At 39.3% G+C, this 12,261-nt stretch overlaps 2 non-coding genes across 2 annotated transcripts; both read left to right on the forward strand.

The window, feature by feature from the left end:
- Window positions 1-477: 477 nt before the first annotated feature.
- On the forward strand, window positions 478-548 carry TRNAG-GCC (transfer RNA glycine (anticodon GCC)). The gene has a single exon. It is a non-coding gene; the product is annotated as a tRNA-Gly (tRNA).
- Window positions 549-1,171: 623 nt separating this feature from the next.
- Window positions 1,172-1,242, forward strand: TRNAG-GCC (transfer RNA glycine (anticodon GCC)). The gene has a single exon. It is a non-coding gene; the product is annotated as a tRNA-Gly (tRNA).
- Window positions 1,243-12,261: the final 11,019 nt, after the last annotated feature.

The raw sequence follows: 12,261 nt of genomic DNA on the forward strand, positions 1-12,261 counted from the left end.
TGAGCCAAATCCGTGTTTTTAGAAAACAAGGGGTTCTCCCAGGGTACATTATCCCAAAATGTTCCATCTTCCTAGAAAAGTGGATTGGTTCCAGAAAAGTTCCAGAAGATGCTAATGGTAAGCAAGAAGATTGTTTACGAAGAAAAAAATTCTTTGGTACTCTAGAAAAGCAAATCTTGATCGAACCTATATTTTCCCAATGGATACAATCTGCTCATGGCAAGACGACATATGGGTTCGATATACTCGATGCTCGCCAAAGCTGAAAAAACCAGAGGTTATTTGGATTCCTCGGAAACCCCCGCCTACATCACCATTCAATATTTCTTGCCCTGACTCACCCTCCGTGGACGAACCTTGCGGAGGGAACCTTGGGTTTTCGGGGCATTGGATTCTCACCAATGTTTTCGTTACTCAAGCCGACATTCTCGCTTCCGCTTCGTCGACCCCCGCATACGCTATAAAATATATACCGTAGCGAGCGTAGTTCAATGGTAAAATATCTCCTTGCCAAGGAGAAGATACGGGTTCGATTCCCGCTGCTCGCCCGCTTAATTTATCACCTAGCCCCTGGGGCGTAGATAGAATTAGATAAAATAAAATAGATTTGAAAATCCTAAATTAGACCAAAGGAATTCCGTCTGCTAGAATAAGAAAAAGCGCTTCCGAATTGATCTCATCCTTTATAATATAATGAAATTTTTTCTTTGTTCAGTAATAACTTAATCTTGGAATAAAACACTTGTTACTTGTTATCGTAATCTTAAAGTGGCCGATTTACCCTCTTTTGCAATGAGTTTCGCTACAGCACCTATTGCTCTAGCTAATTGCCCACCCCTTCGGAAGTGCTAGTGTGGGCCAATCCACTTTGACTCGTTTTTATAGTTTACATACCTTTGTAATGCCTCTGCTTACTGCCGTCCATTGGGCAAATATAGGTTCGATCAAGATTTGCTTTTCTGGAGTACCAAAAGCAAGCATGACGTAGTAGTCTTAGATTTTTCATTTTGATGAGCCTCGCTTTGAGGAATTCATGGAATAATCCATTTTCATGGAATTTTTTATTATCTGTCAATGAATATTCTAATGGGAATGGAATTTCATAATACTGAAAGAGAAGAGCTAGCAATTCAGAACGCAAATTGTGTTTTAATACAAAATATATACCGTAGCGAGCGTAGTTCAATGGTAAAATATCTCCTTGCCAAGGAGAAGATACGGGTTCGATTCCCGCCGCTCGCCCGTAGCTCTTCAGGAATGTGCCATTTTGGGGATTCCTACTATTTCTTTAGTCGATACAAATTGTGACCCGGATCTCGCGGTGAAAAGAGGTATAAATATCTTCATATACCAAACGTTCGCTAATAAGTTCATTCCATACCGAACTAGACCGTGCACATTCTTATTATGAGAAGGGGTCATTCGAGCCTATGGAAATAGGATACTCTATTTACATGTATTCTACATCTTGGAACCAGGCCAATCTGGGAGCGGCTTTGTGATAATGGAACCAACCAGCAAAAAGCATTAACGCTGCAAAAATCAATGCACCAATTGCAGTACAATAGAGTTGTAATTCACTAGTTATTCCAGATGCTCGCCAAAGCTGAAAAACCCAGAGGTTATTTGGATTCCTCGGAAACCCCCGCCTACATCACTATTCAATATTTCTTGCCCCTCGATTATTTCCTAATAATTGTTGTACCTCACAAGTCACATTAATTTGCTTATCGGCAGTGTCTCTACTCTGGACTACCAAAGCGTTATAAATATAAGGTAACTTGCCTGGGGAAAAGTGACATCCAGCACGGGTCCAATAATTTGATCGATACAACGAAAAGAAGTTTTTTGGAGGCCCTTATCCTCATTACGCCTAGCATTTAGCGGGATGGATATTTACCTTATCAACTAGCAAATCCATAAGGGTTCTATTTGATTAGGCACCTGAATTGGCACCTGAATCGGACTGAACCGACTGTTTGTCACAGTATAGGAGCTGGCCATGTTTGAAGTCATTACCCTTAACCGGAAGGAGGGGGATGCCTAAGGCTAGGCTTGCGACTGGAGTGAAGTCGTAACAAGGTAGCCGTACTGGAAGGTGCGGCTGTATCACCTCCTTTTATCTCTATCCCGTGAAATTCTCGAGCCAAAAGATGGATGCATATGCTGTGTTTCATTTTGCTAAATGATATCAATTAAATGGTGTATCAATTCCATAAATTGCATGTAGATTCGAAGACGAGTCAGTTCAATTATCCTTTTAAGTTCTATTCTATCTTCTGTCTTTCCCTATTTCATCTCACCATACCAATTCGTTATGTATGGATGATGGATGAGATTCCATGGATAGAGAGCCAGTTCCAATAGACTTATGAAATGTTCCCGTTCTACATGAATCTGTTGTCATTCTACTGCAACAGTTGTACTGCAATGATGAATACCTTAAAGTAGGTATAAATTCGAACCCTCGGTACAAAAAAATTGTACAACGGATTAGCAATCCACCGCTTTAGTCCACTCAGCCATCTCTCCACGTTCCAAAGCGAAAGGTTTCCGTGATAAAAAAACTAAAGGAGAATACTTAATAATACGGCGAAACATTTATAAAAAACACCTATCCCGAGCACACGCAAGGGAACCGTAGACAGGAAAGTGAAATCCAATCCACGAAATAATTTGATCCATGGACGGCACCATTGTGGTAAAGGTCGTAATTCCAGAGGAATCATTACCGTCAAGAAATTCTCATCGAAACATCGAGAAATTGTGCATATAGAAAACTCTAAAGAAATAAAAAAAGGAGACCCATGCCATGATTTTAAAATATTTTCTATTTAGTAGTCTAAGTTTCTCGATGAGGGCCAGGGGGAAGTTCTAGATACTTTTCCGTACTTTGTATCTGGCGTACTTCACCTAATTTCCTCCACAGTCTTAGGCTTCGGTGGGAATTCAATTAATCTAAATCTCGTAACATTTTCTCATCTATTTGATAGTCGCCAATTAAAAGGAGATATTTTCGCAATTTTTGGTATAGCCCTTGCGGCTGCTGAAGCCGCTATTGGACTATCCATTCTTTCTTCCAGTTGTTTGAATACCGAGTTACATTTCCGTACGATTCGTGCTAATATTGGCATTCTCGGGTCCCTGGAATGGAAGAGATAATTAAATTAATTAGGCCCCACCTGAAAAAGAATATTTATTATTTGAGTTGTATCCTGCCATAAGAAGACCAATAGGAGCTATGGGCTTCTATTGAATCAAGAAATTGGATTGTACATCTTTCATCTTTTTGATTTTGATATCGATTTTGATACATATAAGGTGTCCTACGGATAATGCAAATCGAAGCTATTTGATGTCTGACTCAGGCCTATATGACCGATCGGGCGAGGTCTCTGGTTCAAGTCCAGGATGGCCCAGCTGCGTCAGGGAAAAGAATAGAAGAAGCATCTGACTCTTTCATGCATACTCCACTTGGCTCGGATGGGATATACGGAAGGCGGTAAGATGATATCTTGAGCAGTTATGTATCTAGGACCTTTGACACAAATGGATGCGTCTCTAACTCCATAGAGATTATTTCTCAATACAATTTCATTCAAATTTAGTAAAATTTCTTGTACGGATTCTTCAATACCTGCTATTGTAGCAAACAGGTGGAAGATCTTTCCAATTTGGTTATATTATATCATGGACTCGCAAAAACGGATCTGAATTTGACTGAAATGCACGATCTTCACAGGTATCACTTATCACGATACCTAAAAGGTGGAATAGCGATTTTCGAACCATTTCCTATAAGAGAATGGTTACTCAAAAGGTCCAATAGTGTATGTATATTGGCCCTTTTTAGACAATTATATGTTCTAGAAGTCAATTCTAATTGATCAATAAAAATACAATTCAATGGAATTCCTTTTTTGTTTTTCTTTAGATACCAACCCCATTTATTCTGCCTTTTCGCTGTGATTAGTTCTTGTTTGTATATCCTTATTCTATTTTTTATTAAATTCCTACTTTGTAGCTGTCGCACAACTTTAGGAACATATTTTCAATTAAGCACCAATAAAGTAAAAACATGGATTTTTTTCAAATCCAAACTAAATTTGTATTGTATGCTTTTTTGGAAATGCGAACAACATTTGCAACATGGGAATCTTTGTTGTAATTGCGAACAAAATTTTGAAACCGGAAACATTTTTTGAAACATGAACCTTTTTCTGAAATGGTGAACAAATTCTGAAAACATGAACAAATTTTGAAATTCCAGAACATTTTTTGAAACACAATTATTTTTCTAAAACTGTTAACAAATCTGAAAACGAGAATTGTTTTTGAAACAAGGATATTTTTTGAAATTGTGAACAAATTTTATAACTGAGAGTTTTTAGAAATTGTGAACAGATTTGGAAAATGATAATTGTTTTTAAATTTCTGAAGATTTTTTGAAACATGAACCTTTTTTGAAAATGTTAAACAATTATTAATAGACGAACATTTCTTAAGTTTCAAACAATATTTGAAATTTCCGAACAGAAGAAACAGGGAAGAGAAAAAATAGCAAAATAAAAAGAGCAGAAAAGGGAAAATGTAAAACGAAAAGATATATAAACAGAAAAGAAAAGCAAAAAAGTAAAAAGTAAAAAAAAAAATAGAAAACTTGGTTCAGGAACCTTCTAAAAAGTTCCCAGAACCGATAAAACCCGACTTGGAATCTATGGAAGGTTCGTAAAACCAAAATCGCTGCAACACGTTAATGTGCCAGCCCAGCTTAGTGCTTCGATTGCCCGCCTATGCGAAAGATCGACAGTTTGACGCAGTACGCGTCAAATAGGATATTCCAGTCTGTAGTTCGAATCCCAGCTCGCGCACAACTATATTTTTCCGCAATTTTCGCCCGACAGCTCTTCAGTTCAACTGGAATGGCCCGGCCCAGCCGGCCGTGACCTGTGCGAAGGGACGTCTATTTGCCACAGAATGCGGCGAATAGGAGCCCCCCGCTGGGCCATCTCGCCTACTCTCTTTTTTCTAGTGCTTTAACCCTAAAAAAAAGTGCGCTAGGTATGATTAGAACCCACGACCTCCACATCTAGTGTTAGCTACGGTAGCCAACTAGACAACCCCTTTGATACCCTAAAAAAAAGACAACCCCTTCCATGTGATTAGTTACATCTTTTGAGAAATCCTTTTCTGAGCCCGGGCTCATCTGCACCCGTGTTGAATAAAAAAATCAAAACAAAAAATTAGAAAATTTTGAAAAATTCAATTTTTTCCCATGGTAGACAATTTGATGCGTGAGGTCCGCCCTAAACATTTGGACAACTGAGCAACTCTCATCAAAAAAGACAAATTCAAGGTCTGTAAAACAGTTTACTGTTCATGTACTGTTTTGACCGAATTTTTCTTTTTTGCTGAGAGCTACTCAGACGTCCAAATGAGCTAAAATTTGGAGCAAACCTCACGCAATAAATTTTCTACCATGGGAAAAAAATTAGAATTTTTTTAAATTTTTCTAGTATCTTTTTAAGTTTTTCCTGACCGGGTGCAGATGAGCTTGGGCACCGAATCGCTGCACTCTGTTTCATTCTTTTCTTCTTTCTCCTGTTCTTTTTTTCTTTTTTTCTTGTTCCTTTTTTTTCTGAATGCGTGAACCATTTTTTATCGAAATTGATGAACTTTTTACAAATCCATGAACATTTTATTAAATCTGGTGTACTTTTTTCAGGTTCGTAAACTTTTGTGTCTAAATTGATGACATTTTTTAATTTGTGAACTTTCTTCGGAAAATTCATGGACTTTTTTTCCTAAATTTGATGAATTTTTTTTCAAATTCGATAAACGTTTTTCAAAATTGATGAACTTTTTCAAATTCGATGTTTTTTTTCAAATTAGATGAACTTTTTTCAAATTCAATAATCTTCTTTTCAAAATTGATGAACTATTTTTCAAATTCGATGATCTTTTTCAAAATTGATGAAATTTAAAAAAATTGTGAACTTTTTTCAAAATGATGAACTTTTCTTGAATGAGACATTTTTGAATAGAAAGGAACGAACGCAACAGGAACTAGCAAACGAACGAGCGAAACGAAAAAAACAGAAGCTACTGAACGAAAGAATTGGTCGTAACACGTGCGAGTTAGTGTGCTTCCCGAATTCAGGTCGCTTAGGCGTGCAGTAGGAGCACTCTCCTTCAGGTGGGCTAACAACCATCATCCCCACCATCGGAAATTGTGATTAAAAAAACATCAGAAATTGTGATTATTTGTAATACAGATATGATCTATAAAAATATATATGTAGTACGGATATACACACACATTCATAACTATCTACGTTGCACAGACAGAAAAAGAATAACATTCAAATTATTTGTACAACTTTCTTAAAAACTACTCGTACGTACAGCAAACATAGGCATATATCTGCAGAAATGGGTGATGCATAAAAGAGCCTGGATCTGGAAATTCCTGGTTCAAAAACCCAGGCAATAGTTACATCGCTATGCAGACCATATATGTAACAACACCACTGACGCTGAAAGTCGGACGAGGATTTGTGGCACGTAAGTGCGGGGCATGCATGTCCCTGGTGCCCGTTTTTATTTTGGCTTCCAATTTTCAAAGTTGTATATCTTTTAAAGGAAAATTCCAAATTAAGTTATATTTTCTCATTGTGTTTCCCGTGACCAGCGCTTCCAAATAAGACCCATTTTAAATATATTCTGACAACATTTTTAAAAATGTGTTAAGTTTCAATGTTGAAACTTAGTACACGCGATTGATAGAAAATAATTATTTTGTCTCTACGACCGACAGAAAAAAATGCTTGAAATTATATTTCTAGACCGGTTGAAACTTGGCAATTTTAGTTCCAAAAACCGTAAGTTTCATCGTTAAAACTTAAAACTTTTTGAGCGATTTTCATTATTGTATCCTCGTGTGGGATTGAACTATTGTGTGAATCGTGAGGCAAAACGAGCGGACGTAGATGAGTGTCCCCGCACCCGCCTGCCCATGCGCATTTTAGCTGAAAGTCAACAAGGCAACATTACCCAGGTGGTACGTAGTACCGCAAGGGTCATCCAGGACTGGCGTGCCGATGTTACAAGGGTTGCCGTTGGCAGTTGTTCCCGCATGACCACGATGCCAGTGGTGCACGCTGACACAGATTTTGTTTCCATGGACTCCGTCGAGTCAGGGGTCAGTCTCCGCACATATTCCTCCCCGCAGATAGATGTTCTCCCCACGACTGAGATAGACATGAACAATTGCTACCACTTTACCTTGATCCGACTCCTATCTTTCCACCTACCTAGATGATTCTTCTCCTGATTTTATAACTCCTAGTTTATAAGTTTACACACCTGCCAGATCCTTCTAGGCTCTACCAAGTGAATTTTCTTGCCAACCACACATCTCATCGGGAGCGCATTTTCGTAGACCGCCTTGACGCCCATGTCACAACAGTGCCCCTGCTGGTTAGGGGCGGAATATCTATTCTATCGTCCCAAACATCAAATCCAGCTTACTTCAGATTTATTCTTGCTAACCACTTGCTTGTAGGACGTGAGGCACTAGATAGGATGGGCGTTTTTTCAGTTGTGGTCCCAAACATCGCCGTCAACAATGACTGAATTCCACTTACGGTTAGTGACCCAGGGTCTCCAATTAGATAGATAGGGAGATAACATATTATAGTAGAGCTATGCTCGTTTCAGCTCACAATAATTGGATTCGTGATGATCATGCTGATATTTAATGTCTAGAGCACCACATGATCAGAAGTTGGACATGAGAAGAAAAAAAGAGCATCAAATAGGGCATATCGCTGTAGATCGAATTGATCTACTAAGCAAAGGAAACAGTAACACCATATTCTTCTTTTTATTGTGAAACTGCCTTTTTCACCAAAGATTTCTAACTATGCCCTAGATATTGCCTTTGCAAAATAAAAACTACTCCTATCAGTGTCGAAAAACGCCATATATTTTGATACAAAGAGAATATCACCTAAATATTGTAAAGAATAAAAAAGAACTTGCATTTACAAAAAGCAAGTAGAGATTTCCACAAATTATAACCAGATCACTAGTGGATCCCGCATGACTCCGCTGCCTACCGCAAATAAGAGTTCGTTTTTCTTAAAGAGGTTGTTTAGGGTTTCTCGTCTTGCGTACACAACAGCGATATTTGGTGTGAGCTTCTTCAGATCTATACAAGGATTCAATGAAGACGACTGCGGCTCCAGGGCGCTGGTCCTTAGGGGCACGTGCACGAAGACTTCCTGGCTGTCATCGTCAAGGTCAGGCCGACTCCGGTGTGGGACCGGCGACAGCGGCGCGTCGGCGGCTCATTATGGCGACGACAATGGTCGTTTGGTGGTCCATGGACCTCAATATAATTTTTATTATGTTTGAGGTGTTTTATACTTCCAGTGAATTTTTTATAATAGATCTGATTTTTTCGCAAAAAAAGAGGTTGTATCACCGTTGGTCTACCGCATAGACCTAATGACCACCTGCATTGAAAAAGAGAAGGCACTGAGTGAGAAGGGGGGGCACTGGAAGCATCCTCCTGCTTATGGATAGAAGGATGTTTGCTAATAGACACCCACAGTCCTTATAATGTGTGTGAGTATGATTTCTTATCTATGCACATGTGTGCATAACAATAGGCCATATTTTGGAGGTCAGATTGCCATAACATGAAAACGTAGAACCATAATGCAAATGTAAGTGAAGTCATTGTGAAACAATAAACTACAATTTAGTAGTCTATTTTGTACTAATAAACAGTGACTATTTAGTCTAATGCATTGGAAGAAAACAACCAAACCTTGTACTACAATGCAGAAAACTAAGGGCGTGTTTGGATCGCGCCTTGCGCTGCCGAGCCGAAATGTTTGATTTTTGCCACACTCTAGCATGCCAAACCAAAATAAACTATTGCACCTCACTTTTTTCTGTAGCTAAAGTGTGGCGGACGAATCGTCCACCGTGTTTCTGACTCGCCATAGATTAGCATGACGTGTTGACAAAAACACTCTAAGCTATCGCACGCCATGTTATGTCCATGTGAGATTTACTTTACTTTCATCAAAAGGCAACACACAATTAATCCTCGATCTCATAGTCGTAGTAATACATATGAGTTTTTATTCGACCATGAATGTCATGAATGTATAAAGGTTCCACCTTCGAATAGATTTGTCCTAATACTAGTCGAAACCATCATAGATTTCGTGTAGACAACAATGATTGTGGACATAGCAAATTTTCATGTAATTAGTTACCAACCATATATGTACTTCTACAAAGGAAGAAAAAACTCTCCTACGCACATGAAAATGCACATATTACAAAGTCCAGGCCCACCAAGTCATACAAAGAAAACAAACATAAAAGTCATACGACACAAACACATTGGAATGTCAATATTATAAAGCCTATTGCTAAACCGTCAAACTCCCTAATAACTTGTTTTAACTTGTTGTTGCCATCTATCATTGCCGGATTGGTAGGGATTCTGATTTAGTTTATGCATATACATATATGCGAATGCATCCAACAAGCCCTAGATGTTCCAAAGCCAGCGACACATTCAAACGATAGGCCGGTGAACCTGCCCATTTAAGAAAGGTGCCTGCCTTCATGGCTTGCGGGCCCAAAATGGGTTCAGTAACCTGTAATCATTTTCCGTATAAAGAGCACTAGCCATAGACATCATTTATTCTTGGGAAGGAAGGAAATGGTCACTGGCTTGTCTCATTTCAGATATATAAAAATTTGAGGGAGTTTGGATGAAATACATATGAAATCGACACATTTTAGACCTAGATCTTCATCTTTCCCACTACCCTCTCTTCTTGCACCTTGAGCTACATCAGTGCACTAAAAATCTGGCACCTGGGCCAACGGTCCTTGTGCTTCCTGGGCATAGCCACTTTACTTAACACAAGGTCCGTCAACGTGTGGTGTCTATAGAGGAGCTCTCAATCAAAGGAAGACAAATCTATGAGCTACTCAAGTGCGACTTCGAGAAGCTCATCGACACAATAAGTAGCAGCAAACAGATACCTCAAGGTGGTATGCAAGACTTTCGATGAAAATCCCGGGAAGCTCGACAAAACTCGAGAGGACTTGAACATTGACATCAACAAGATCTGGATCAAGGGAGAACCTGAAGCGCGTGTAGATCCGACTTCCAAGGGATGAGGCCACATCTCCCCCAAATCGTCGACCATCAACGCCTCTGATGGTGTAGCGGACAACCATAGACCCGACAAGGAACATCGAGGGAAGGTATATATACGTACCTCCTCCAGTCAGAGGTGCGTGTGAGCAATTTTCCTAAATAATTTTACCCCTCCTGTTGAAATTCCTCATCGTGATATCACTGAACACCAACCGTTTGTTCCTCGTGTCAAATACTCCCATTCGATGGTATAAATCCCCTCATCTAATAGAATAGGTGTGAGAATTATTTTCAGTTCTAGATCACTCTGCATACATAGTGGAATGCTTATACATCTTCTTAGTTTGAGGGGGGGCGGCTCGTTGGTTGGAACCTGTACAATGTCGTACTCCATGAGTGACCTAGATAGAGTTATACCAACCAACTGGTTTAGAGTAGACTTGGTGGCAACCAACATGAGACCTTATATTTGTCATATGTTTCACACTGCTCAAACTAATTTAGTTGAAGATTATGTAGTGTGTTTCACTAAGCTATATGATCAACTATCTTCTTACGAGATCTGCATTACACTACTCCTGTCCTCGATGCCTGCATTCTGTTGTTTGTTTTCATGTAGCTATATAGAAACCGAGATATTTGGATACTACTACTAATCAGCTAACATTGTTACATGAAGATCTGGATGCATGAGTTATCCCTCCACATGATCCTGGCAATAGTCTTTAAGCCCAAGCGTTGCTACTGCCTCCACCTCCTCCTTGGTGACCAACTGAAGAAAGAAAACTCACTGAACACACTTTATCACTCGATGAAAAATGACCTACTCTATCAAATTTTCATAAGGCCAAGGGCATTTGCTTTGTCTAAGAAGAGTGTTAGTCTAAAGAAGATAAGGTTGTGTACAGTGGTTGGTAAGATAGTCTTATCTTAAACCTTGCATATAATTTAGAGATGACAATAAAAGCATGTCTACGATGGGTTATTTCTTAGCCTTATCTAAGATAACTAGCTATTCCTACAAACATGGTGAGATATATTGTGCTTCAAGATGGGAATGAGCCGACCCAAACCTGCCCCTGTGGCCCCAAGGTCAATATGTGAGGCTATGGGTCGGCCCATTTCATTAGAAATTTGTGTCCTCACTGACCCATTGTGTACATGAAGCCGACCCAGAATTCAGCGAATTCAGGCGCATTCTCCTGGAAATATGCCCTAGAGGAAATAATAAAGTTGTCATTTTATATTTTCTTATTCATGATAAAGGTTTATTATTCATGTTAGAATTGTATTGATTGGAAACTTAAATACATGTGTGAATACATAAACAAATACTGTGTCCCTAGTAAGCCTCTACTAGACTAGCTCATTGATAAAAAATGGTTAAGGTTTCCTAACCATAGACATGTGTTTTCATTTGATAACGGGATCACATCATTAGGAGAATGATGTGATGGACAAGACCCGTCCGTTAGCTTAGCATAACATTCGCTCAGTTTATTGCTATTGCTTTCTTCATGTCAAATACATATTCCTCGGTACTTGATCGGTTGGAGCGCGAAGAAGTTCGACTACATCAACCGCGTTGTTTAAATGCTTCCGCTTACGGTCTACAAGGGTACATAGACACACTCTCCCTGCATTGCTATGCATCTCCATGGATAGATCATTGCATGTGCGTTATTGTTTTCCATGCTACGTTTCCCAATAGTGGCATCCGAGACAGATCTATGCGTAGATGATATGCAAGAGTAGAACACAAAGAGTTGTGGGCGGTAATAGTCATACTGCTAACCACCAGCGTCTTATTTTGATTCGGCGGTATTATGGGATGAAGCGGCCCGAACCAACCTTACATGTCCACGCACATGAGACCGGTTCCACCGACAGACATGCAACTAGTTTTGCATAAAGGTGGCTGGCGGGTGTCTGTTTCTCCTACTTTCGTTGAATCGAATTTGACTACGGCCGGTCCTTGAAGAAGGATAAAACAGAAAACTTGATGAAACACCATTGTGGTTTTTGCGTAGGTAAGTACGGTTCTTGCTAGAAGCCTGTAGCAGCCA

Source organism: Triticum aestivum, chromosome 2D (genome assembly GCF_018294505.1).
Source record: "Triticum aestivum cultivar Chinese Spring chromosome 2D, IWGSC CS RefSeq v2.1, whole genome shotgun sequence".
NCBI classification, from domain to species: domain Eukaryota; kingdom Viridiplantae; phylum Streptophyta; class Magnoliopsida; order Poales; family Poaceae; genus Triticum; species Triticum aestivum.